Genomic DNA, 27,026 nt, shown 5'->3' on the forward strand with positions numbered 1-27,026 from the left:
TGAGAGGCATTAATTACCAAAACCTGCCAACCATAGCAACCTGGACCTCTGTAGTCTCATGAAGATAAAGATTGCTAAGCCTCATGTGGAAAATTAAAAGAAATAAAACAAAATAATTAAACCCAGTTCTGTTTTGGCCTTTTTAGAGTATCAGAAGACATTAAAAAGAAATTTTAAAAGTAGAAGTGCATTTTGGAATTTCTTATAAAGTGGAGGATTTTAAAAGAGCGACTATAAATGTTATGAATATTCTTATGGGGTTCTTGATGCTTTAAAAAATAATTAGAAGACTACATTTTTAAAGCTCTGCTTGTATTTTGATAATACTCTATGTGCATGCATTTTGTTAATAATTTTGGTAAAGTTTAGCCAAATATGTACCTATATTTTTCTTTCCCCCAATATACATAAAGTTTCCTAAATAAAAGATTAACTATATCTAGCATGTACTGTTTACATATATACCTTGAATAAATTAATTATTAACAAGGTGGAGTAGGGAGGGAACTTTTAAAGTAGGTTAAATTTCTGTGGTGTGTGAATTATTATAAACTCTTCTGGGTTATTGTTTCAGCTACCAAATAAGTCCTAAAGTGTGTACATCTTTAATTAGACCTTAATTTTTTGCCTTCCTGTTAGACATTTCTGCTAGTATGGCTTTTTTTTTTTTTTAATTATGTTTTAATTATACTAAAAACTTAAACACTAAACTGGTCTCTACCTTTTTTCATAAGCCTCTTTTGTATTCACTTTCCTGGATATTTGACTGACACTGTCTACCCAACCACACGAGCCTAGAAGCTGGAAATCGTTTAAGATGATTTCTGCTTCCTCTTTTCACATATCCAATTATTTTTAGTACCTCATGTCTCTGGTATTTAGCCCCTCCTTTTCATTCCTGCTGCCACCATGTAAGTTATACTCAGTTGTCACTCAGACTGTGACAGTAGCCTCTTTACTGTCTTATGCCCCTCCAGTGTATGATGCTCCTAGAATAACCTTTCTAAAGTTCTTTTCTTTTTAGTTTTTTTATTTTTTTATTTTTGAGAGAGAGAGAGAGAGAGAGAGAGAGACAGACAGACAGACAGTGAGTGGGGGAGGGGCAAAGAGAGGGAGATACAGAATCCTAAGCAGGCCCCAGACTCCAGGCTGTCAGCACAGAGTCCAGCTTGGGGCTCCAATTCACAAACCGCGAGATCATGACCTGAGCTGAAGTCGGACACCTAACCAACTGAACCACCCAGGCGCCCCTCTTTCTAAAGTTCTAATCTGGGGCGCCTGGGTGGCTCAGTCGGTTGAGCGGCTGACTTCGGCTCAGGTCACGATCTCGCGGTTGGTGAGTTCGAGCCCCGCGTCGGGCTCTGGGCTGATGGCTCAGAGCCTGGAGCCTGCTTCCGATTCTGTGTCTCCCTCTCTCTCTGCCCCTCCCCCGTTCATGCTCTGTCTCTCTCTGTCCCAAAAACAAATAAACGTTAAAAAAAATTTTGTTAAAAAGAATAAATTCCTTAAAAAAAAAATAAAAAGTAAAAAAAAATAAAATTCTAATCTGACCTGTCTCCACCATCAAAAAAAAAAAAAAAAAAAAGAAAAGAAAAAGACGCTATCTTCCACAAAATGAAGTAAAAATTTCTTTGTGTGACATACAAAGCCCTTCATGATCTGGTTCTTACTTTTTCAACTGTATTTCCAGTTCTTGCTCCATAGGTAATTTTTGTTTAATTTTTTTTTTTTTTTAAGTTTACCTAAGCAATCTGTACTCCCAACATGGGATTTGAACTCATGACCCTGAGATAAGAGCTCCACCAACTGAGTCAGCCAGGCAGCTCTCCATAGATAATTTTTGACAGTGCCATTGCCTAAGCTATTTATCTGTCTGGAGTGCCCTTTTCAACTTTTCTCTTGTTCTCTTTAGTCCAGGGAACTCCAGCTTCTATTTTAAAACCCCATTCACTATGAATGACCTGAAAATTTCTTGGGTTCACCCCCTCTAACCTACACTCTTCCCAATTAGACTGTTTTAAGGTAAACTTAGATATCCTATTCTTTGATCTGTAAATACTGGAGTCCTAAAAAAATAAGTACTCTTTTTAAAAACATAATTGCATTATTCTTAATAATAATTCCTACACCTGAAACTAATGTAACATTATGTGTCAAATATACTCAATTAAAAAAAAATCCTTAATATCTAATATGCAGATTTCCCCAGTTGTCTCATAAACTTTTAAATTAGTTTGAATCAGGATCCCATAGAAAATCCACAATTACATTTGGTTGATATGCCTCTTAAGACTTTCTTAATCGATATATTATCCTTTCTCCTTTTTTTAAATGTTTGTTTTCAGTGTTTATTCATTTCTGAGGAGAGGGAGGAGCAGAGGCTGGAAACAGAGGATACAAAGCAGGCTCTTTGCTGATAGCAGAGAGCCGGATGCGGGGTTCAAACCAAAAAACCAGGAAGGAGATCATGACCCTAGCTGAAGTTGGATGTTTAAGAGACTGAGCCAGGTGCCCCTGCCTTTTTTTTTTTTTTTTTTTTTGATAACAGTTTTATTGAGATACAATTCATACACCATACAATTCACTTACTTAAATGTACAATTCAGTGTTCTTTTTTAGTATATTCACAAGAGTTTTACAACTCATGACAATCAACTTTAGAACATTTTCATCACCCAGAAAAGAAATTCCATACCCATTAGTTGTCACTCCTCATTTTTCCCCAAGCCTTAGGCAAGCAGTCTACTTTCTGTGACTATAGATTTGCTTATTCAACAAATGTACAGATTTACATTTCATATGAATGGAATCCTATAACATACAGTTTTCTGTGACTGGCTAATTTAGCATAATGTTTCCAAAATTCATATGTTGTGGCATGTATCAGTACTTCGTTTATTTTCATTGTTAAATAATGTTCCAGCGTATGAACATTTGAGTTGTTTTCTATTGAAAATAACACTGATATGAACATTTGTGTACAAGTGTCAATGTGGGCATATATTTTCATTTCTCTGAATTATTGGGTCATATAAGAACTCTGTATCATTTGAGGAACTCAGACTATTTTCCAAAGTGGTTGTACCATTTTATATTCCCACCAGCAGTGCTTGTGAGGTTCTAATTTCTGTAATCTTGACCAACACTTGTCTCTTTTTTTTAAACTTTATTTTTTGCCAATTGAATATATTTAACTGCTAAACTGCTGTCTTCACTTTTAAGGAATTCATTATTGTACTGGACTGGTAATAATTATGTTTTATTACATAGTAAAGGATATTATTATAATACTAAAAGTAATGGAAGGTTACTATGTTTCTAACACTGGTGGTCACCAGACATAGTCATGGGAAGTTCTAGCCCCAAACCTAGGTAGCCACTTATGTTTTCCACATTGTTTCTTCTCTGTTTAAATTCATAAAACTTCCCATGCAGGATCTAGTCATATCTCACCTCATATCTCATGGAGCTAAGTTTAGGTTAGTAAATTTGGTGGAGAAAAATACTAATTTCTTGATGGAGTGAAATCTGTTATGCAGGTATTATACAGGAATTTAAATTTTATAACATTAAAGATGTAATGAGGGACATTTATTAAGGGCATTAGTTTATTGTTTTTCTAGGAAAAAATTCAAGCAGCATGAAAGTCTTTCCCTTGAAAATCACTTAACTGTTTGACATGTGACCCTTCAGAAAAATATTCTATGCATGTACAAACATAACTATGCATTTTTAAACTATAATTTTAATTATACTTAAAAGCTTTTTCTGCATCTTGTTTTTAATTTTTTTTTTAACATTTTTATTTATTTTTGAGACAGGGAGAGACAGCATGAACAGGGGAGGGTCAGAGAGAAGGAGACACAGAATCCGCAACAGGCTCCAGGCTCTGAGCCGTCAGCACAGAGCCCGACGCGGGGCTCGAACTCACGGACTGTGAGATCATGACCTGAGCCGAAGTCGGCCGCTTAACCGACTGAGCCACCCAGGCGCCCCTCTGCATCTTGTTTTTAAACATAATAGTTTATTTTGGAGATCTTTCCATGATCAGTATTTGTGGATTGTCTCATTAATTGTAACTGTTGCACAATACTCCAGTTAAGGATATACTTTATTCAACTGTCTATTGATGGGCAATTAATCATTCTCAGGGTTTTTTTAATGTTTATTTTTGAGAAAGAGAGCGCACGCGCACAATTGGGAGAGGGACAGAGAGAGAGGGAGTCACGGAATCTGAAGCATGCTCCAGGCTCTGAGCTGTCAGTACAGTGCCTGACACTGGGCTCTAACTCACAAACCATGAGATCATGACCTATGCTGAAGTTGGACACTCCACTGACTGAGCCATCCAGGCACCCCAGTTTTTTACTCTTACAAGCAAAGCTGAAAAGGGACATTTTTACATATCTTTATATTTTTGTGAATAGATTGCCTGGATTAAAGGATATATGTATTTAAATTTTACTGGCCAAATTATCCTTCGGAAATACTAATTTTTATTCCATGATGTAATTTTTATGGGTATTGTCAAACTATAAAATTTGCAGTTCTGATAAATCAGCTTTTATGATGGTTGTTTCTCTTAATTGTCAATGAAATTTAGCTTACTTTCATGTCATTGGCCATTTGTAATGTATATGCAGGTTATCTATACTTGTCCTCTGCCCATTTTTGTTAGGTTTTGTTTTTATTTATTTTAACTAGGATAAAGGCTGTGTGCCTAAAGAAGGTTGCTTGTTGCAAATATTGTTCCCATGTGTCATTTATTAATGATGTAATTTAAAATATTAATTTGTGCTTACAAATCTACCCAAAGTTAAACATGAAGACAAGCATGGAGAAAATTGTATTTGTCACTGTCATGACAGTAGGCTAGAAGAATTTGTGGGGTTTAGAGTAAACTCTTCTAAAACATTGTCTGTGTGGATGATTCCTAGTCTGTGAACAAACTTGATACAAATAAGTTACAGGCTGATACAGAGTTACCTGTATTTTACTGCGAAAATGGTAGTAGCTCCTTTCAAAAAATAAAATGTTAATCCCCACTTATAATTCAACACGTTTATTATAGAAAGTTAAAAAAAATTTTTTTAATGTTTGTTTATTTTTGAGACAGAGAGAGACAGAGCATGAACGGAGGAGGGTCAGAGAGAGGGAGACACAGAATCTGAAGCAGGCTCCAAGCTCCAAGCTGTCACCAGAGAGCTGGACGTGGGGCTCGAACTCACGGACTGTGAGATCATGGCCTGAGCCGAAGTCGGATGCTTAACTGACTGAGCCATCCAGGAGCCCCTAGAAAGTTTTAAAAGTTCCTGAAGCTATAAAGAAAACGTCACTTATATTGATGTTACTTAGAAGTAATACTTTTTTTTTTTTTTTTTAAACTAAGTTCTGTGCCCAACATGGGGCTTGAACTGTGACTCCGAGATCAAGAATTGCATGCTGTACGACTGAGCCAGCTAGGCACCCCTAGAAGTAATACTTGTAATACATTTTCTTCTGAATATGCTATAGTTCATCTCAAAAATCAGATACTGCGTATTCATTTTTTAAACTTAATATATTCTGAACATTTTCCCAGCTGTTATTTAACCTTTTCTCTCTTGTTGGACCTGGGGATTTATTTTCCTTTCTAAAAAATACTATCTTTTTTTTTCCTCCAGTTTATTTATTTGAGAGACAGACTGCGCCACACACATGAGTGTTTGGAGGAGAGGCAGAGAGAGAGAGGGAGAGAGAGAGAGAATCATAAGCAGGCTCTGCTTATTTTCTAGAGGGCTAGGAAACCATTAAAGACTTGGCTACTATGCCTTGGTTTTACATAGTTATATATGGAAAGTTAATGGGATTAGATTAGCCAAAACAATTTTGAAAAAGAAGAGCAAAGCTAGAAAATTCATAATACCCAGTTTTAAGATGTAGTATAAAGGAATACTAATCAAGAGAGTGTGATATATTGAACTAAAGAAACAGAATAGAGAACTGAGAAATAGACTTAAATATAGTCAACTGATTTTTTGACAAAGGTGCAAATAATTCATTGGAGAAAGGACAGTCTTTTCAACATATGGTGTTGCAAAAATTGCTCATCTGTATGTAAAGAAGTAAGCCTCAACCTATATAATGTATTTTATGCAAAAAGTAACTCAGCATGGATCATAAACCTAAATGTAAATCATAAAGCATTAAAACCCCTGGAAGAAAGCCTTGAGAAAAGTCTTCTTGACCTTGAGTTTGGCCGAGAGCTCTTAGATACAGCACCAGAGGCATGATCCCTGAAAAGAAAAAAATTGATGAAGTGAACTTCATCAAAATTTAAAACTATTTTCTGTGAAGGACACAGATAAAAGAATGAAAAGACAAGCCATGAACTGGGAGAATGTATTTGTAAACCACATATCTGAGAAAGAAATGAGAATATTCTGGGGAGGGACATGGGAATCTGGTGGGCGTTTCCAGGTGATTTTTTTTTTAAATTTTTTTTTAATCTTTATTTTTGAGAGAGAGAGAGAGACAGAGTGAGAGCAGGGGAGGAACAGAGAGAGAGGGAGACACAGAATCCGAAGCTGACTCCAGACTCCAAGCTGTCAGCCCAGAGCCTGACGTGGGTCTCGAACCCATGAACTGCGAGATCATGACCTGAGCCGAAGTCGGACGCTTAACCGACTGAGCCATCCAGGCACCCCTCCAGGTGATTCTGATGTAAAACAAGGTTCCTAATCTTGATATTCAGTGTGATTCTGTGTTTTGCTTTATAAGTAGAATGACTTTATGTTCCAGAGTTATATATTTATACATTTTTTTATTAGCCAAAAAAGAGGTACTTTAAAATTCACTGTTATGTTTATGTGACTACTCTACCACCAAGTACCACCTTCTCATGTAACCATGACACATACCTGTGAAATTATAACCAGAGGTTTTCTTTAAGCTTTGGAATTTTTATGTTAATAGCGTATATAATTTTTTCCCAAGGATTTTTCTATGTGATCTTTTTATTTTTTAGTTTACTTAAAAAATTTTTTTTTTAACCTTTATTTATTTTTGGGAGTGAGACAGAGCACGAGTGGGGGAGGGTCAGAGAGGGAGACACAATCTGAAACAGGCTCCAGCTGCTCATTGTCAGTACAGAGCTCCACCCAGGGCTCGAACCCATGAACTGCGAGATCATGACTTGAGCCCAAGTCCGATCTTAACTGACTGAGCCACCCAGGCACCCCTAATTTTCTTTAATTTTTTATTTTGAGAGAGCGAGTGAGTGTGCAAGCGCACAAACGGGAGGGGGGCAGAGAGAAGGAGAGACAGAATCCCAGGCAGGCTTCACGCCATCAGCACAGAGCCACATGTGGGGCTCGAACTCATGAACTATGAGAACATGATGCAAGCTGAAATCAAGATTCAGACACTTAACTGACGGTGCCACCCAGGCGCCCCTATATGATGTTCTTAATGAGTAGTTGATAGTTGTGATTTTTGTTCAGGCAAGGAAATTACTTCATAACATGTCTAATGTATTTCTGAAGCAGTAATTTAGTAAATGAGAACACTAGGAAAAAGTATTGCTAAGTTGAATATTTTAGCTTCTCATGTAATGCTCTACAAACACCTAGAGAAGGATTTGGGGCCTAGGTAAATCATCATTATGTTATTCTTATATATAATTAAAACTATAAATATTAACTTCAGAAATATGGAGAACATTTAAAGTTTGTTATTTTTGTTTATGTGTACTTTTGTTTACCAATATTGAGTGCTTACATGTGTCAGGCACTGTTGTAGGTGCCAAGGGTACAGTGAACAAAACCCTTGACTCATGGTGCTTATATTCTAGTGGGAGAGATAGACAATGACCAAAAAGTATGTGGCATCTTAGAAAGTGGTTAAGTGCTAAGGAGAAAAGAGTAAAATAGTTAAGTAGGGGTCTGAAGTTAGGAAGAGGATATTAAAAATTTTTGTGTGTGTGACAATTTAGATATTTCTGAAGAAATGTGACTTTTGGAATGTTATCATAAGGGGCAGAGTTAACTAACCATGAAGATCTGAAGAACATCTTACTTGAGAGCTAAAAAATAGTGTGTTGGGGCACCTGGGTGGCTTAGTTGGTTAAGCATCAGATTTAGGCTGAGGACATGCTCATGATTTTGAGCTCCACATGGGGCTTTCTGCTGTCAGCGTGAAGCCCACTTCGGATCCTCTGTCTCCCCCCGCCCCCCTACTCCCCTCTGCTCCTCCCCTGCTCACACTCTCTCCCTCAAAAAAAAAAAAAAAAGAATAGTGTGTGTTATTTTTTGTTGTATGCCCTCGTGGGTTAATGAAGTAGAAGGCAGTGAGTAAAAAGTTGAATTATGTTTATTTTCTGTTGTAAAGGCTTGTAGTTAGACTTTTCTTTCTTTTTTTCTTTTTTTGGTAAGTGCTATTTAGTGCAACTAATTTCTTGGGTTTTTATGGGTTGTGATTTTAGTCCCTACAAGCAACTTTAGAGACTGAAGACTCAGGGTTAAAACTTAAAACTGTTCATATTTCCCAGTGGAGTTAGAGAGTAGGCATTATGTACTTTAGTGTTTAGTAACCCTTTGAGTTTTCTGCTAAATCTCATTCTTAATACAGAGGCATTATAATATAGTGATTAAAGTTTGGGCTTTAGAATAAGACAGCTAGGTTCTGGTTCTGAAACTGATCTTGGGCAAATTATTTAACCTCTGTAGGCCTTTAGTTTCTTCTGTAAAATGGGATGAAGGAATGTGGCATGTGCTTTGTTAGGAATACTGTGAGAATTAAGTATTATGTTAGTACATGTGAAGGTACTTAGAATGTGCCTGCTATGTGAAAAGCAGTCGGTAAATGTTAGTTGGTGTTAGTGTTAGCAACACTGTTTTGAGTGGTATTTTTCACTTTATAAGTAATAACATGTGCATCATGTAGGATGATATTAAATGAAAAGTTTTATTATGCCTACTACTCTATCCCTTCCCATATCCCTGGTTGTATTTCCCAGAGGTGGTGGTGGTTTTTTTTCCATTTTTTCATTTAAAAAATTGTACTAACCACATAACATAAAATTTCCCATTTTAACCTTCTTTAAAAACTTTTTTTTTTTCCTTAGGGGAACCTGGGTGGTTTAGTTGGTTCGGTGTCTGACTCTTGATTTCGGCTCAGGTCATGATTTCATGGTTCCTGAGATCGATCCCCATGTTGGGTTCTGTGCTGTCAGTGAGGAGCCTGCTTGGGATTTTCTCTTTCTCAAAATAAATAAACATTAAAAAAAATTTTTTTTTAAGTGGTTTCCACACCCAATGGAAGTCAGGACCCTGAGATTAATAGTACTGTGCTCTTCTTACTGAGCTAACCAGGTGCCCCCTTCCATTTTAGCCATTTTTAAGTATATACTTTAGTACTTAATACCATTAATTTTTGTACTTTAAAAGCAGTCTTTCTTTTTCTTTTTCTCTTTCTTTTTTTTTTTTTTTTTTTTTGCTATGGAAGATGATCACAAAATATCCACTTCCCCTCTGTTGAATATCTTCCCAATTTTCTAATAGCTTCTTAACTTTTAAATTGCTTGTATTGAGTTAAAAATTTTATAAAAATCAAAGTTTTACCTGTCTGTAGTTTAAAGAATTAAATGAGTTTTGCAAAGTTACTTCATAAAATAGTCCCCCAGACACTGCCTCTTCATTTCCATCACTCCACACAAAAGAACTTAAAATTCTTATAGCTGGGGCGCCTGGGTGGCTCAGTCGGTTAAACATCTGACTTCAGCTCAGGTCACGATCTCACAGTCCGTGAGTTCGAGCCCCGTGTCGGGCTCTGGGCTGATGGCTCTGAGCCTGGAGCCTGCTTCCAATTCTGTGTCTCCCTCTCTCTCTGCCCCTCCCCCGTTCATGCTCTGTCTCTCTCTGTCTCAAAAATAAATAAACGTTAAAAAAAAAAAATTCTTATAGCTGATCATTTTGGCATTAACCTCCTTAATACTGTGCTTCTATTACTACTCTCTGATTTTTAAATTTTATTATCTGTGATTGCCCTCCATAGAAGATAAGGATTTCTTTTTAAATCCCTCCACTGTCTTCTTTCCCTCTAACATATATGTTACACATACACGCACATATATTCCTCCAGTCTTCCTAAAGTTATATCATAATTATAGATCTTCATTACTTAAAATTTAAGATGTAGTAAAATAATTACTTTTTTTTTTAAGTTTATTTATTTTGAAAGAGACAGAGATAGCGTGAGTGGGGGAGGGGCAAGGAGAGAGAAAGAATCCCAGGCATGCTACACACTGCAAGCACAGAGCCCAACGAGGGACTCAAACTCACAAAACCATGAGATTGTGACATCAACCGAAACCAAGAGTTGAATGCTTAATCAACTGAGCCACCCAGATCCCCCCAAAATATTTTTATTTCCCACGTAATATTTTGTTTTCCATATAGTTACCTTATTTTGCTTACTCATTTACTTTTCTATGTAGTTACCACTAATCCCAAGAATTTTTTTTGTAATAGCTTTATTGAGATATAATTTATATTCCATGTAATTCTGCCACTTAATAGTGTTTAATCCAGTGGTTTGTAGCATATTACAGAGTTATGCAATCATTGTTACTACAACCAAGTTTAGCATATTTTCATCACCTACGAAGAAAACTTTTTTTTTAAGTATGCTTTATGCCCAGTGTAGAGCCCACTGTGGGGCTCGAACTACAATCATGAGCTCAAAACCTGATCTGAGATCAAGTCAAACACTTTAACCGACTGAGCCACCCAGGGGACCCCCCCCCCCTCCAGTTTTTTTTACCCTAGGAAAATCCCTTAACCGTTAGCAGTCATACCCCGTTTCTCAGCAACCTCTTCAATCCTAAACAGTCACTGATCTACTTTTTCTGTGTATTAGACTTGCCTGTTCTAGTGCTTGCTTTGGCAGCACATATACTAGATTTGTCTGTTCTGAACATTTTGTATAGATGGAATTGTACAGTGTGTATATATACGTATATATATACATATATACACAGATACGTTTATACATATATATATGATCTTTTGTTACTGACGTCTTTAACTTAGCACAATGTTTTCAAAATTCATCTGTTGCTGAATAAAATCACATTGTATGGACATAATGCATTTTGTTTATCCATTTGTCTGTTGATGGACATTTGGGTTGTTTCTACTTTTTGGCTATTATGAATAATGCTTCTGTGAACATTTATGTACATATTTTGTGTGGATATTCTTTTCATTTCTCTTGGGTGTGTATCTAGGGGTGGAATTGCTAGATTATATGGTAACTGTTTAATCTTGTGGGAAATTACCAGACAGTTCTCCAAAGCGGCTGTATCATTTTACTTTTCACCAGTCTCCTGAAGTATTCTGAATTTTATTCTGCATAGTTGCCTTCTGTATCTAGTTTATAGCTGTTTACTGAGTTTACTGTCTTTGCCATCAGCCTGGGTGTTTCATGCTCCTACCTGTGTTATATTGGCTGTTTACCTTATTGTCTGTGTCTTTGGTTCATTCTCATGTTTTGGTATATCATATCCTTCAGTAGATGTTTTTGAGGAGGTGTGCATAGCACATGAATTTTTGAGCTCTTCTTTTTTTTTTTTTTATTTTTTTTAACGTTTATTCATTTTTGAGAGACAGAGAGCATGAGCGGGGAAGGGGCAGAGAGAGAGGGAGATACAGAATCTGAAGCAGGCTCCAGGCTCTGAGCTGTCAGCACAGAGTCTGATGTGGGGCTCGAACTCACGAACTGCAAGATCATGACCTGAGCCGAAGTCGGACACTCAACCGACTGAGCCACCCAGGTCCCTCTAGAGCTCTTATTCTAACTTGAGCTCTTACTGAATTTGAGTTGCTTGGCAGGGTATAGAATTCTAGATTGGAAATCACATAGCTTTAGAATTTTGAGGCTATTGCTCTATTATCTTCTTGGTTCCAAAAGGGCTTTTTGAAATTCAGAACCATTCTAAATCCTGCCCATTATATGTGAATTCTTTTCTTCTGGAAATTTGCAAGATCATCTTTGTGTTCCCACTGTTCTGAAATTTCACATTGCTATGGGTACTTTTAATCTGGAAACTCGTGTTCTTCAGCATTGAAAAATTTTCTTGATTCATTTCAATGATATTTCTCCTATAAATTTTTTTTGCTGTTATCTTTTGGAAGTGCCTGTTACGTGGATGTTGGATTGCCTGGATTAATCTCTAATTTACATTGTCTTTGAGGTGCCTGAGTGGGTCAGTTGGTTAAGCATCCAATTCTTTTTTTTTTTTTTTATTTAAAAAAAAATTTTTTTTCTATTAACGTTTATTTATTTTTGAGACAGAGAGAGACAGAGCATGAACAGGGGAGGAGCAGAGAGAGAGGGAGACACAGAATCTGAAACAGGCTCCAGGCTCTGAGCTGTCAGCACAGAGCCCAACGTGGGGCTCGAACTCACGGACCGTGAGATCATGACCTGAGCCGAAGTCGGATGCTTAACCGACCAAGCCATCCAGGCGCCCCAAGCATCCAATTCTTGATGTCAACTCAGGTCATGATCTCTCACTGTCTGCTGGGCATGGAACCTGCTGATTCTCTCTCTCTCCCCTTCTGCCCCTCCTTTATTTACACTCACTGTCTCCCTGTCAAAAAAAAAAAAAAAAAAAAAGTCTTTTTATCTGATTTTCAGTTTCTTTGTATTTTTATTTTTGTTATTATTTATTGTTTTTTTAAGTAATCTCTACCCTTAATGTGGGGCTTGAACTCACTACCCCAAGATCAAGAGTTGCATGATCTCACTGAGCCAGCCAGGTGCCCCATGTTTTTATACTTTTACTCTTGATTTCAGCTCAGATTATGATCTCATGAGGCAACTATGCAGAATAAAATTCATGCACTGACAGTGTGGAGTCTGCTTGGGATTCTCTCTTCCTCTCTCTCTGTCCCTTCCCCACTCATGGCCCCCCCCCCCCCCTTCTCTCTGTCTCTCTCTCTGTGTCTCTCTCTCTCTCTCTCTCTCTCTCTCAAAATAAATAAAAACTTTAAAAAAATTACCTCACCTGGAGTGCTTAGCTGACTCAGTAGGAGGAGCATGTGGCTCTTGATCTCAGGGTTGTAAGTTTGAGCCCCACACTGGGTGTGGAGATTACTTTAAAAAAAAAAAAAAAAAAAATCTTGGGTGCCTGAATGGCTCAGCTGGTTAGGCATCTGGGTCTTGATTGTGGCTTAGGTCATGATCTCACAGTTTGTATGAGCCCCTTGTTGGTCTTCCTGCTCACAGCGAGGAGCCTACTTGCGATTCTTTCTCTCCCTATCTCTGCCCCTCTCCCCGCTCACACTCTGTCACAAAATAAATAAACTTAAAAAGAAATAATTAACTCACCTTTATCTTTCACCCCTTCTGTGGAGTTATTCATTTTTGTTTTATGTAGCATTTTTAGTATAATTTACATACAATAAGATGTACTGATTTTAAGGGTGTGGCTTGATTAATTTTGACAAATCCCATTTAGTCACCACCTCTGTGAAATTATAGAACATTTCCGTAATTCCAGACAGTTCCTTCATACCCCTTCCCAGTAATTTTCCCCCACATCATCCCAGGCAGCTACTCTTGTTTGCTATCACTATAGCTTTTATTTTTGCCTGTTTCAGAGATTTATGTAAATGAAATCATACAGTATGTATTCCTGGGTTTGGCTGCTTTTCTTCAACATACTGTTTTTGAGATTCACATATGTTACATGTAGTTTGTTCCTTTGGATGAGTAGTATTCCATTGTATCAATATACCCTAATTTGTTTATCTCTTTCTCTGTTTGATAGGCATTTTTCCAGTTTTTGCTACTTGGAATAAAGCTGTTATGAACATTTTTGTTAAGGTCTTTTAGTGGACATTCATTTTTATCTCTTGGGTAAATAGAATACCTAAGAGTAGAATTTCTGTATGTTTATCTCTGCTGTTTTTATTTAAAGAGTTCTATCTTGATACCTGATTTTTAAAAATAACATTGTTTTTGAGTCTTGGTTGCAGTGTTTTCTCCGAACTTTCTGAAGACATTGTATATTTTTATGTAGCGGTAGATGGTGATTTATTTTTTTAAGCTTATTTTTCCCTCATAGACTGTTTCTTCCACGTTTTTTTTTTTAAATTTTTTTTAATGTTTATTCATTTTTGAGAGAGACAGGGACAGAATGTGAGTGGGTTAGGGGCAGAGAGAGAGGGAGACACAGAATCCGAAGTAGGCTCCAGGCTCTGAGGCTGACGCAGTGCTCGAACTCATGAGCTGTGAGATCATGACCTGAGCCGAAGTCGGACGCTCAACCGACTGAGCCCCCCAGGAGCCCCCCAGGTTGTTTTTGATAAGAAAGATTCATGTTAAAGACTTTACCTTAAGTCTGGTAATCTTTGGTTATCTGCTCAGTAGTCTTTTTTTTTGTTTTTTGTTTTTTGTTTTTTCAGTTGAGGTTTAATATACAGTAAAGTGTATGCCTAGAACGAGAGAAAACATTTTTAGTGCTCCAAAAGGCACTCTTGTACCCCTTCCAAGTCTGTACCCTCACTCCTCTAAACCATTAATTAGGGGTGTCTGGCTGGCTCAGTTGGTAAAGCATGCAACTCTTTATCTCAGGGTTCTGCGTTGAAGCCGCACAATGGGCATACAGCTTACTTAAAAAACAAAACAAAACAAACACACAAAACCTAGGGGCCACCCGGATGGTTCAGTAAGTTAAGCGTCTGACTCTTGGTTTTATTGGTTTCAGCTCTGGGCATGATCTCACGGTTTGTGAGTTCGAACCACACATTGGGCTCTGTGTTGGCAGTGCAGAGCCCGCTTGGGATTCTGTCTCCACCCCCCCCCCCCCAAAATAAATAAACTTAAAAATACCCTATAGCCACTGATTATTTTGATGATTTCTATCATAATTTAGTTTTGCCTATTTTTCAACTTCATGTAAGTGAAATTATTCCATTTTTTCTTCTTTGTTATACATTCTTATAATTGTTTTTAGCAGTTATCCTAAATCAGAGTTTTTCAACTTTAACACAATTGACATTTGGAGCCAGTGATTTTTTTGTTGTGGGGTAGGGGGCTATCCTGTGTGTTGTATGATGTTTAGCAGCATCCCTGGCTGCTACCCACTAGGTACCTGTAGCAGCCGTCTCTCAGTTGTGACAACCAGTCTTCAAGCATTACAAGATGTCTCCTTGGAGGGTAAAATTGTCCCTGGTTAAGAACCACTGCCCTAGATATTTCAATCTGCATTCCTTTTTTTTTTTTTTTTAATATGTATGTATGTATGTATGTATGTATGTATGTAATCTCTATACCCAAGGTGGAACTCAAACTCATGACCCAGAGATCAAGAGTTGCATGCTCTTCTGACTGAGCCAGCCAGGTGCCCCTCAGTCTGCATACTTTATTTTTTTTAAGTTTATATATTTTGAGAGAGAGTGCACATGTGTACAGGTAGGGGAGGGGCAGAGAGAGAGAGGGAGAGAGAGAATCCCAAGCAGGCTGAGCACTGTCCGTGCAGAGCCCAATGTGGGGCTCCATCCCACGAACCATGAATTTTGACATGAGCCAAAATCAAGAGTCAGATGCTTAACCACTGAGCCACCCACACACCCCTGCATTCTTAACTTACTACATTTTAGTCTGAGTTGGTGCTTTTCAAAAAAAGTGAGAACCACATAACAATTGAATTCCAGTCTGTCCTCCTTACCCTTTGTGCTACTGATATCACACTTTAGTTACACATGTCTTATAAACCTCTAAGGCAATAATAGTATTGTTGTTTTACGTATTTAATCCTTGTAAAATAAGCAGAAAATCTCAAACACATGCACACTTTTAAAAAAAAATATTTATGAGAGAAAAAGAGTGTGTGTATGTGTGTGTGTGTGTGTGTGTGTGTGTGTGTGAGAGAGAGAGAGAGAGAGAGAGAGAGAGAGAGAGAGAGAGAGAGGGGAGCAGAGAGGGAGCTAGAACCCAAAGCAGGCTCTAGGCTCTGAGCTGTCAGCCCGGAAATGGGGCTCGAACTCAGGAACTGCGAGATCATGACCTGAACCGAAGTTGATGCTTAACTGACTGAGCCACCCAGGTGCCCCCCCCCTTTTTTTCCTTTTCTTGTTTAAAAATATTATTTATTTTTGAGAGAGAGAGAGAGACAGACACAGACAAAGTGCAAGTGGAGATAGAGCCCGACACGGGGCATGAACCCACAAACCGTGAGATCATGACTTGAGCCGAAGTCGGACACTCAACTGACTGAGCCACCCAAGCACCCCACTTTTTTTCTTTTTTAATTAAAAAAAAATTTTTTTTTAACATTTATTTATGAGAGACAGAGCGAGACAGAGCATGAGTAGGGAGGGGCAGAGAGGAGTGTGGGACACAGAATCCAAAGCAGGCTCCAGGCTCTGAGCTGTCAGCACAGAGCCCAACGTGGGGCTGGAACTCACGGACCACAGGATCATGACCTGAGCTCAAGTCGGATGCTTAACCAACTGAGCCACCCAGGCACCCCCCACCTTTTTAATATTTATTTTTGAGAGAGAGACAAACAGAGTGTGAGTGGGAGAGGGACAAAGAGAGAGGGAAACACAGAATTTGAAACAGGCTTCAGTCCTTGAGCTGTCAGCACAGAGCCCGATGTGGGACTTGAACTCACAAACAGTTCATGACCTGAGCTGAAGTCAGTTGCTAAACTGACTGAGCCACCTAGGTGCCCTCTCAACCCCCCCCCCCCTTTTTTTTTTTTTTAAATAAGGCAAATATTCATGAGACTACAGCACCCAGGTCAAAAAATAGAACTATTTTTCAGCTATCCAGGAATCCTTCCCATGTCCCGTTTTGATTATAACCTCTTCCCCTTCCCCTTCCCAGATAACCATTGTTCTGACTCTTAATCATTTCCTTATTCTTTATAGTTTTATCACCAAGTATGCATTCATAGACTATCGTGTTACTCATTTTTTAAAATTTCGGGTTTTTAAAGTTTTTTTTAAATTACAGTTTACCCCTCTGCCTCTTTCTTTACATTTTTTTCTCTTGAAGAACCCTGGCCAAAGTTTGAATTTTACTGATTGCACGTCTCATGTTGCAGTTAAGCATGTTCCTTCATCCTCTGTGTTTATTACAAATTGGTAGCTGGATTCACAGCCTTGGTCAGACTCTGGTTCAGTCCTTTAGGCATTGCTGTAGGCAGTATTGTGTTCTTTAATCAGGAGTTATGTTACTGGTTTTCTCTCTTATTGTCATGTTAGCAGTTGGGCTTAATGCCCAGATCAATTAAATTATTGATAGTTGCAAAACAGTAACATTCTGTTATTTCTTTTTTATTTATTAGTTGGGATACTTTTTTTTTTTTTAATTTTTTTTAACGTTTATCTATTTTTGAGACAGAGAGAGACAGAGCATGAACAGGGGAGGGGCAGAGAGAGGGAGACACAGAATCTGAAACAGGCTCCAGGCTCCGAGCTGTCAGCACAGAGCCCGACGCGGGGCTCAAACTCACGGACCGCAAGAACATGACCTGAGCCGAAGTCGGACGCTCAACCGACCAAGCCACCCAGGCGCCCCTAGTTGGGATACTTTTATTAAGAGATGTTTCTCTGGGGCGCCTGGGTGGCTTGGTCGGTTAAGCGTCCGACTTCGGCTCAGGTCATGATCTCGCGGTCCATGAGTTTGAGCTCCGCGTCGGGCTCTGTGCTGACCGCTCAGAGACTGGAGCCTGGAGCCTGTTTCGGATTCTGTGTCTCCCTCTCTCTCTGCCCCTCCCCTGTTCATGCTCTGTCTCTCTCTGTCTCAAAAATAAATAAACGTTAAAAAAAAAAAAATTAAAAAAAAAAAAAAGAGATGTTTCTGCTTATCTACTAGTTATCCAGAGCTACAGGATACATACTTGGTTCTATGTCTTTATCTCTTTCAAGATAGCAGATTAGTTCCCTATTATCCTCTAAGAACTATTTTTAAAATAGTGTTATTGTGAATTTAGGAATTCAAACATCTGATGGGTTTTAATCAATGGTAATTATTAACATTATTGATTCTCAGATTGTCCTACTGTTGGCCAATTGAAGCCTACTACATTAGCTCTTGAATAACTTGATCCACTCCAGGTGTTCTTTATAGCATTCTTGCTATAGGGTATGACCAAGTGTTTGAGGCTTATCTTTTACATTTCCTGCTCCAGATTGGTAACCACCTGGTTTCTCCAAGACACCCTAGTTATTAGTGGAAAATGATATTTGAGAATGTCATCTGGGCATTAGGTATGTGCATTGCTGAGTTATCATTTTGTCTAAGACAGAGTTAGAGGAGTGATGTATGTACATGTTTCCACACACAACCACACACACACACATTTTAAGACTTAATCTCTTTTATATGACATCTATATATCCTTTTTCCCATACCCAAAATTCTGTTCTTAAGGATATAGGGAATAACGGATTAAAATGTCATCATCATTATTTTTTTAATGTTTATTTTTGAGAGGGAGAGACAGAGGGCGAGTGGGGGAGAGGCAGAGAGAGAGGGAGACACAGAATCTGAAGCATACTCTAGGCTCTGAGCTATCAGCACAGAGCTCGACACGAGGCTCGAACCCCCAAGCCATGAGATCATGACCTGAGTGAGCCTAAGTCGGATGTTTAACCGACTGAGCCACCCAGGCACCCCTAAAATATCACATTATTAATTGCTCATTTGTTTTATCCCACATTATACAGTAGTCTCAGAATAGCAATACTAATAATACTGTTAGCCATATGATTGCTGAGCAGTTGCATAAATTATTTTGCATATGCTATCTCCATTTCCTCTGTAGAGCTGTACTATCTATCTATACCATCAGATTACATTGATATTACATACTGTATTCTTTTAATCACCTATTTTTAGTTCTATAAGCAATTATAGAGTTCAGTGGAACTATATACATAGTTCAGAGGTTGACATACTTTTTCTGTAAAAGGCCAGATAGCAGATATTTTAGGCTTTGTAGGCCAGAAGGAAAAAATCAAAGTTACTATTACATAGTTACTTACATAACGAGAGAAACCAAACTTCCACAAAACCCTATTGACAAAATTCAAAATGTAAATAGTTGAGTATAATTTTTTATAATGTAGGTCTACTAATGAGAAGAATGGAATTAATTTTGGGGGTTAGATAATGCTTAATTGGGGTTCAGAGCTATTATCATTAAGATTGATTGCAGTTCATTTGTTAATGTTGATCTCGAATGAGATTTTCTTTTCAAAAAGTCTACACACAGATTGGTACTGCCAAATACAAACATCAATCCGTGAGTATATGATTTTAATTGAAATAATTTATCGCTTGGAAGGCATTTATAAAATTCTGTTAGATTCTTGGTATTTGTCTTTCAGTGTATCATTATAGTACAGATTAGTCACTTCCAGTTGTAGGTTAGGTTGAAGCTCCTCAGTTGCACAGTTATACATGGATTGATTTTAAAATATGAATTTTCTGGGGCGCCTGGGTGTCTCAGTTGGTTAAGCGTCCAACTTTGGCCCAGGTCATGATCTTGCGGTTTGTGAGTTCAAGCCCTGTGTCGGGCTCTGTGCTGACAGCCAGAGCCTGGAGCCCACTTCGGCTTCTGTGTCTCTGTGTCTCTCTGCCCCTCCCCCACTTGCGCTCTGTCTCTCTCTGCCTATCAAAAATAAATAAATGTAAAAATAAAAAGAAAATTAAAAAATAAAATAAAATATGAATTTTCTGTTTTACTTAGGGTCCAAAAACACTGCTGAAATTGTCCTTTGAGCTCAGAAAATAGATATTTTGCAAATTTGTGTGGGAATGGAGACCTTAATTTTTGACTGAACAGGAAGCATATAAGCAGTTTGCCATTACATACGATTCTAATAGCTTTAGTTATTAAAATATTTTAGGCTTTACCTGCAGTGTGTTTTTATATAAGCAGTCTTTTGCTAATTTTAAGTTCATCAAGAAACCAAGTTTTCAGCAAAAGCTAAATTTTCAAATCCATTTGGTGTTCTACAATAATGGTTGTGGCTGATTTTTTTTCTTTAGAAAAATGTTGAGTCCATTCCTTGGGCTCAAAAAATGGCAGTAAAACTGCCAAGCCATGGAACTGCTGAGCGGTGGGGCAAGTCAGGATATTCAGCTTCTGTTTTGGAACCAATGATGGTGAAATCCCCGAAAGCAAATGAAATTTATCTTTTGGCACTACTGGTCTATAAGACATGATGGGTTCAGATATTTTCCCGAGAATACCTGCTGCTGAGTAATACAGTGAATAACCATAGTCTTGAAATACCTTATACATTTTACATTTTCACAAGTTTTGTTAATTTGTCCCCACTAAGCCTTTTTCTTACCACACACATTTTACCACCATTGCTTGTAGCATTTCTTAGATTCCACTTCAGGTTATACTGAATTAATGATTTCTTAAGTTTGAAAATACTCTTTACTCTAGTAGTTTCACATAGGCATTCATAGAGGCTAATTTTTTAGTTACTCAAACTCTGTATTGATTGATCAAATAAATAACTGATAAGTAATCTGCAACATCTGTTAACTCACCTGTATTCAAGGAAACCTGCTAGAAATCATTTGCCTTGTTTTTAAATTGACTATTGCTATTGCTCCCAATATCCTCAACTTGGTTGAACAACTGTTCTCTCTGGAAAGGCTAATAATCTTAAGTTCGTTTTCTCTAGACACATTTCCTTGACTGCTGTAATCAAACATTATTTAATTAACTCACCATTAGTAAATGGCTTTCCTTGCTAGGCTGACAAATGAGCTACTCACACACATAGTGTGGTTGCAGTTTCATTTTTTCATTTTATGAAGAAATTAATATGAGATAATTTAAAATTTTCTGATTTTCTAATGCTTTCCTGTGAGTTGGGAACTCTTATGATGAGTACAATCTGGTAATGTCTCTATATGTTGTATTCTTTTAGCATAGTTATAGTGTCATTACATAATAAAGACAATGCTTTGCCATCTAATTTGATGACAAAACATACTCCACTGTGCCTTGATGTGTGACATTTAAAGTGCACTTTCTTGTTTTGACATGATGGGTTATGCACTCATAAATAAAATTAAAATGTCATGTACAGCAGTATGTGTGACACTCCATGCTGTCAGATACAACTACATCACTGCAATTTATAGTGCACCGTGATGCAGCAGTGTGAGAGGGCACCACATAGTCTCTATTGCAGCTACTCAACTCTGCATTGCAGCATTAGAACAGCCAAGCCAATCATAAAAAAATGAGTGTGATGGTGTTCCCATAAAACTTTATTTTATGGATATTGAAATTTGAATTTTTTTTTTTTTATTTGAAAAGTACTGGTTAGTATTTAATGAACCTCTCTCCATGTGGCTTCAGGCTTCAGGCTACCAGGACACAGGCTCCCCCCACACTCTTAATCTTCTCCCCAGCTCTTCTACTGAAGAATTTGGCCTTCACAATGACAGGCTGTTTGGGGAGCTTTCCCTTTCCCAAAACTTTGTAGTAGCCCAATTGCACCACATCAATGATAGGAGCAGCTCCAGTCTTATTTTTGGCAGCATTTACCTGTTTCTGCTCACTAACCAAGGTCCACAGTTTATCAAGGTTGACAGTTGGGCAGAAGCTCTAGTTCCTTTTGAAGTGGTAATGTCTCATACCAACTTTTTCAAAGTAACCTGGATGATATTTGTCAAAGTTGATCCTGTGGTGATGCATGCCACCAGCATTACCCCGGCCTCCTGGGTGCTTCCGGTGCTTGCCGATGCAGCGGTGGCCGTGGCTCACGTGGCCCTGGCTCACGTGGCCCTGGCTCACGTGGCTCCGAAGTTTCTGGGTCTTCCTCAGTCTGGATGGCATATCGGTGGCCCAGAAAAAAGAGTGAAATTTGAATTTTATGTGTTTTTAGGCATCGCAAATATTCTTTGTATTTAACCACATATTTCCCTTTCAACTGTTTTTCATCAGTTCTTGCAGGGTACTTTTTTTGTTTTTTTGTTTACTTATTTATTTTGAAAGAGAGAGAGAGAGAGAGAGTGCGAATGGGGCAGGGTCAGAGAGAAAGGGAGAGAGAAAATCCCAAGCAGGCTCCATGTTGTCAGCGCAGAGCCTGACAGCAGGTTTGATCCCATGAACCGTGAGATCATGACCTGAGCCAAAATCAAGAGTTGGATGCTCAACTGACTGATCCATCCAGGTGCCCCTGCAGTGGTACTTTTATCTTAGATGTTTTCCTTCAGCATGAGGAACTTGCTTTCAATAAATTATGTAGTGCAGATTTGCTGGCAACAATTTATCTCCGCTTTCGTTTGCCTGAAAACATCTTTATTTTTTGAAGTTTTTTTTTTTTTGTTTTGTTTTTTTCTGGGTGTAGAATTGTAGCTTTTTTGGTGGGAGGGTGGGGGTGGGCCAGAGAAGAAGCTTTCAGTATTCCAAAATCATCATTTTCTTGTTTTCTGGCTTCCTTAATTTCTTTTTTCCCCTAGCTTTATTGAGATAAAATGGACATATAACTTTAAGTTACGTAAAAGTTTACGGTGTGCAGTGCAATTATATTGCAAAATGATTACCACAACGTGGTTAGTTAACATATCCTTTATCTCTCATAATTACCAGGTTTTTGTTGTTGTGGTGGTGAGAATGTTTATGATCCACTCTCTTAGCAGCTTTCAAGTACATTGTTGTTAACTATAGCCCCCATGCTATACATTTGATCCCTAGAACTTACTCATCTTACAACTGGAAGTTTGTACCCTTTGACCAACATCCCCATCCCCACCCCCACTCTCGCCCCCATCCCAAAGCCCTGGCAACCACCAATCAATCAACTCTCTGTTTCTGTGACTTTGGCTTTTTTAGATTCCACAACTAAGTGAGATAATACAGTATTTGTATTTCTCTGTCTGACTTAACTTTACTTAGCATAATGCCCTCAGTGTTCATCCATCTTCTCCCAAACAGCAGGATTTTCTTTTATGGCTGAATAATATTCCATTGTATATGTATTGGCTTCCTGAATTCCTTTTGACAAGTCAGCTATCAGTACTATTATTGCCACTTTAAGATAATGTCTTTTTTTCTTCTGGCTACTTTTAAGATTCTCTCTTTGTTTTCAACATTTTATGGTGTGCTTAGATGTGGTTTTCTTGGCATTTATCCTGCTTTTGGTTCACTGAGCTTTTTTTTTTTTTAAGTTTATTTTGAGAGAGAGAGCACAAGTGCACGTGCATGAGTGGGGGAGGGACAGAGAGAGAGAGAGAATCCCAAGCAAGCTCTGCACCGTCAGCACGGAGCCCAATGCAGGGCTTGAACCCACGAACCATAAGATCATGACCTGAGCCCAAATCAAGGGGCTCCTGGGTGGCTTAGATCATGATCTCATGGTTTGCAAGTTCAAGCCCTGCATTAGGCTCTCTGCTGTCAGTGTGGATTCCACTTCACATCCTCTGTCGCCCTCTCTCTCTCTCTGCACCTCCCCACTTGTGCTCGCTCACTGTCTCTCTTTCTCTCTCTCTCTCTCTCTCTCTCTCTCTCTCTCTCTCTCTCTCAAAAATAAACATTTAAAGAGTCTGGCGCTAAATCGGCTGAGCTACCCAGGTACCCCAGTTCACTGAGCTTCTTAAATTTGTGTGTGGTTCATCAGTTTTGGAAAATTCTTAGCCATTATGTCTTTGTATATTGCTTTTACCTTGTTCTGTCTCTCTCATCTCCATTTATAGATTAGACCTTTTGTAATTAGGTCCTACCTATCTCCTACACTCTGTTCTGTCCTTTTTTTTTTTTTTTTTTTTTCCTGTTCTGTGCTTCACTGTGAACATTTTATTGACCTGAATTTGAGTTCACTAATCCTGTTTGATGCTGTTCCAAATCTGCAGTTAAATCTACCCAGTGAGTCCCCAGTTCTAGATACTCTATTTCAGGTTTAGACTTTTTAAACTAGATTCAAGTTATTTGGTGAAGTTTATTTTAAAAATTAATTCACATCTTTTTCTCTATTTTCTTTTAACATACTAATCTTTGGCATTTTAAAGACCTTGGCTACTAACTCGAATACTTGGGTCATCTGTGGATTTGTTTCTATACCTTTTTCCTCTCTTGATTATCAGTCATTATTCTGCCTCTCTATATGTCAGTTTTTTATTATATGTTGGAGAATGCATATAAAAGAACCATAGAGAGGCAGAGGTAATCTTTATCCAAAGGTGCTTTCCCCTTTCCCTCTGTTAGGAAGATAGGTTGTCAGGCTCTTCCTTTCAAACCAGGCAAGGATTAATTTAGACTGGGGCTTGGGTTACAGTTTAGTAAGACTTAGTTCATCTCTAGTTGCCCTAGTGTTTCTGGTATGCTCCTCTGGACTTTTCTTTGAGAGAGGTGAATTTATGTCTTCTCAGCTTTGGATGACTACAGGAGATGGAATTCTGTCCTTCAGAAGTTCTGAGCTAGCTTTTTATAAAACCTCTGACACCATGCAGCTATAAAATCTGAAGGGAGTTTGTGTTTTTGTGTCTATGCCCTAGAGCCAGGGGAAAATTGTCCATGTGTTTTAAGCACTTGTCCTTCATTCCAACCCTGTGTGACCACCAAAAACTGATTTCTCTTTCTCTTAGAGTCCCCCTACCAATGTCCAGTCTCCTTTTTCAGCACTCCCCTCCCCCTGCTCAATTGGCAAAATGCCCTCTACCACTGAAAAAGAAAATGAATAAAGTGGCCATCTGTTTCTGGCTTATAAAAGAAAGACTTTCCTCTTTCTGAAATTTTAGTTCAAATAGGTCTTGTTACTTTTGTCATTTTCCATATTCTTTCCAAAAATGTGATTTTTGCAAACTGCCCTCACTCCCTGCCACTTTGCACCATTGCAGTGAGAACATTGGTCTGTGACCTACTGTATCTTACTTGGAAGGAGAATTGTCTCCTATTTAATATCTGAGTGACCAAAAAGCTGGCCAAGTTCTGAGTGCATGGATGGCAGGCAACTTTTAACATATGATCTGGCTAGCCTTTTTCTAATGGAACCTCTTAATGTCACTATCTTTAGGCCTTTCTTTTGGGCCTGTGAGTTTCCTCAGTGGAGGCCTTTAACGGTTTTCTGTCTGGAGAGTAAGAGACTAACTCCCAACTATCTGTGAGCCACCTGAGGAAGATGACTAGGGTTGTCAGGTTATAGCATATTATCTTTTACTTACTGCCCACTGCCTGATTGCAGCATGGAGTTACAACCCTACACTGAGCCTGATGTTACCCAACTCAAAGACTTTGACCTTCTCCGGAGAATAAAGCGTCTGTCTTCTGGCAAGAGCATCCAGCTGCATAAGTCAGGGAGGGGATTTGAGAAGCTGACTGCTTTATAAAGAAACCTTCAGGCAGCCTTCCTTCTCTTAGCTCTCTCCTATTCCCACTTCCAGAGCTACTTGATGCTTCCAGTTTTCAAGATTTGGGGGAGGGGAGGTCGTTGTATGTATAATGTTGGTTCTCTGTTTTTCCACTCCCAGTTTAAGACAGCTTTCTCTGGCCAGTTGGAATAATTTGTTTCTTTTCCATCTGTTTTCTACTGTCCAAAATTTAATTGCTTTGTCTCTTTGGGCATTGTCTTTGTCCTTGTGGGTGTATGCTTTAAAAAAAAAAATCCTATATTTTAACTTTTAGTGGGTCTGAGGATGAGCAAAAATAGGAGCTATGACTTCAATCTATAATACTAAAAAAAGATAACTTGGTACAAAACTCATAAGGTATAAAAGGGCACTTACAGCAAAAAGTTAGTCTGAATAATCTATTCTTTTCTACTGGTTGTAATGCAACCTTTATCATAATCCAAATTCCCATTTACTTGGGTCTGTTTCTGTTTGTTCATTAATCTCTACCTACTTTGACTTATTTTGGCTTAGAGTACATTTTTAATGTCTATTAATGTTATTTTCCACTCATTATTTTTGTTTTTCCTGAGAAATTTCATGGCTGTTCTTCCTTATTTTTTGTAGGAACCTTTGGATCAAATTGGCTGGGTCTCCCCAAAATTCGTTTAGTACCTTTTGTTTGTTGTTTTTAGTCATTGCATTACATCTAACAGTTAATTTGGAAAGAGTTGACATCTTAACAATATTAAAATCTTTCTATGACCTTTCATTTATTCAGAGCTTCTTTTATATATCTTTCAGACCTCTTATTTATTTGTTTTTTTTTTCTTTTTCTTTTTCTTTTGTAAATTGTATTTTTTTAAAATTTTATTTATTTTGAGAGAGAGAGAGAGAGAGAGCATGTGTGTGTGCCAGCCAGTGGAGAAGGAGTGAAGAGAGAGGGAGAGAGAATCCCAAGCGAGCTCCATGCTACACAGAGCTCCATCTCATGAACCGTAAGATTATGACCTTCGCCGAACTCAAGAGTCAGATGCTTAACTGACTGAGCCACCCAGGTGTCCCTGTATTTTTTTTTTTTTTAAGACTATTTTTTTTTTTTTTAGAACAGTTTAAGGTTCACAGCAAAATTGGGAGAAAGGTACAGAGATTTCCCATATACAACTGACCCCATGAGTTGCATAGCCTTCCCCGTTATCAGTTTCTCCCACCTTCTCCCATAGTGGTACATTTGTTATAGTTGGTGGACCTACATTGACACCTCACAATCACCTACTGTCCCATTTCACATTCAGGCTCACTCTTGGCATTGCGCATTCACAAATGTGTAATGACATGTATGATCCTTAATACAGAGTATTTTCACTGTCCTGGAAATCCTTTGTGGTTTTCTGTTCATCCCTCCCACCCCCAACCACTGATTTTTTTCTATCTCTATTGTTTTGTCTTTTTCAGAATGCCATATAGTTAGAATCATTTGGTGTTTAGCCTTTCACATTGGCTCTTATTTAGTAATAGACATTTTAGATCCTCCATGACTTTTAGTGGCTTGATAGCTCATTTCTTTTTAGCATTCAGTAATAATACATTGTCTGGATATACCATAGTTTGCTTCCATTTACCCAACTAAGCACATCTTGGTTGCTTCAAATTTTGGCAGTTATTAA

At 38.1% G+C, this 27,026-nt stretch overlaps 1 protein-coding gene and 1 pseudogene across 1 annotated transcript in view; one reads left to right on the forward strand and one right to left on the reverse strand.

The window, feature by feature from the left end:
* UBE2R2 (ubiquitin conjugating enzyme E2 R2) overlaps positions 1–27,026 on the forward strand; it is a 115,600-nt gene that overhangs the window by 12,823 nt on the left and 75,751 nt on the right. The window lies entirely within an intron of this gene.
* Positions 21,371–21,871, reverse strand: LOC109252036 (60S ribosomal protein L27a-like; annotated as a pseudogene).

Source organism: Panthera pardus, unplaced genomic scaffold, assembly GCF_024362965.1.
Source record: "Panthera pardus isolate Hobbes unplaced genomic scaffold, ASM2436296v1 HiC_scaffold_20, whole genome shotgun sequence".
Classification (NCBI taxonomy): domain Eukaryota; kingdom Metazoa; phylum Chordata; class Mammalia; order Carnivora; family Felidae; genus Panthera; species Panthera pardus.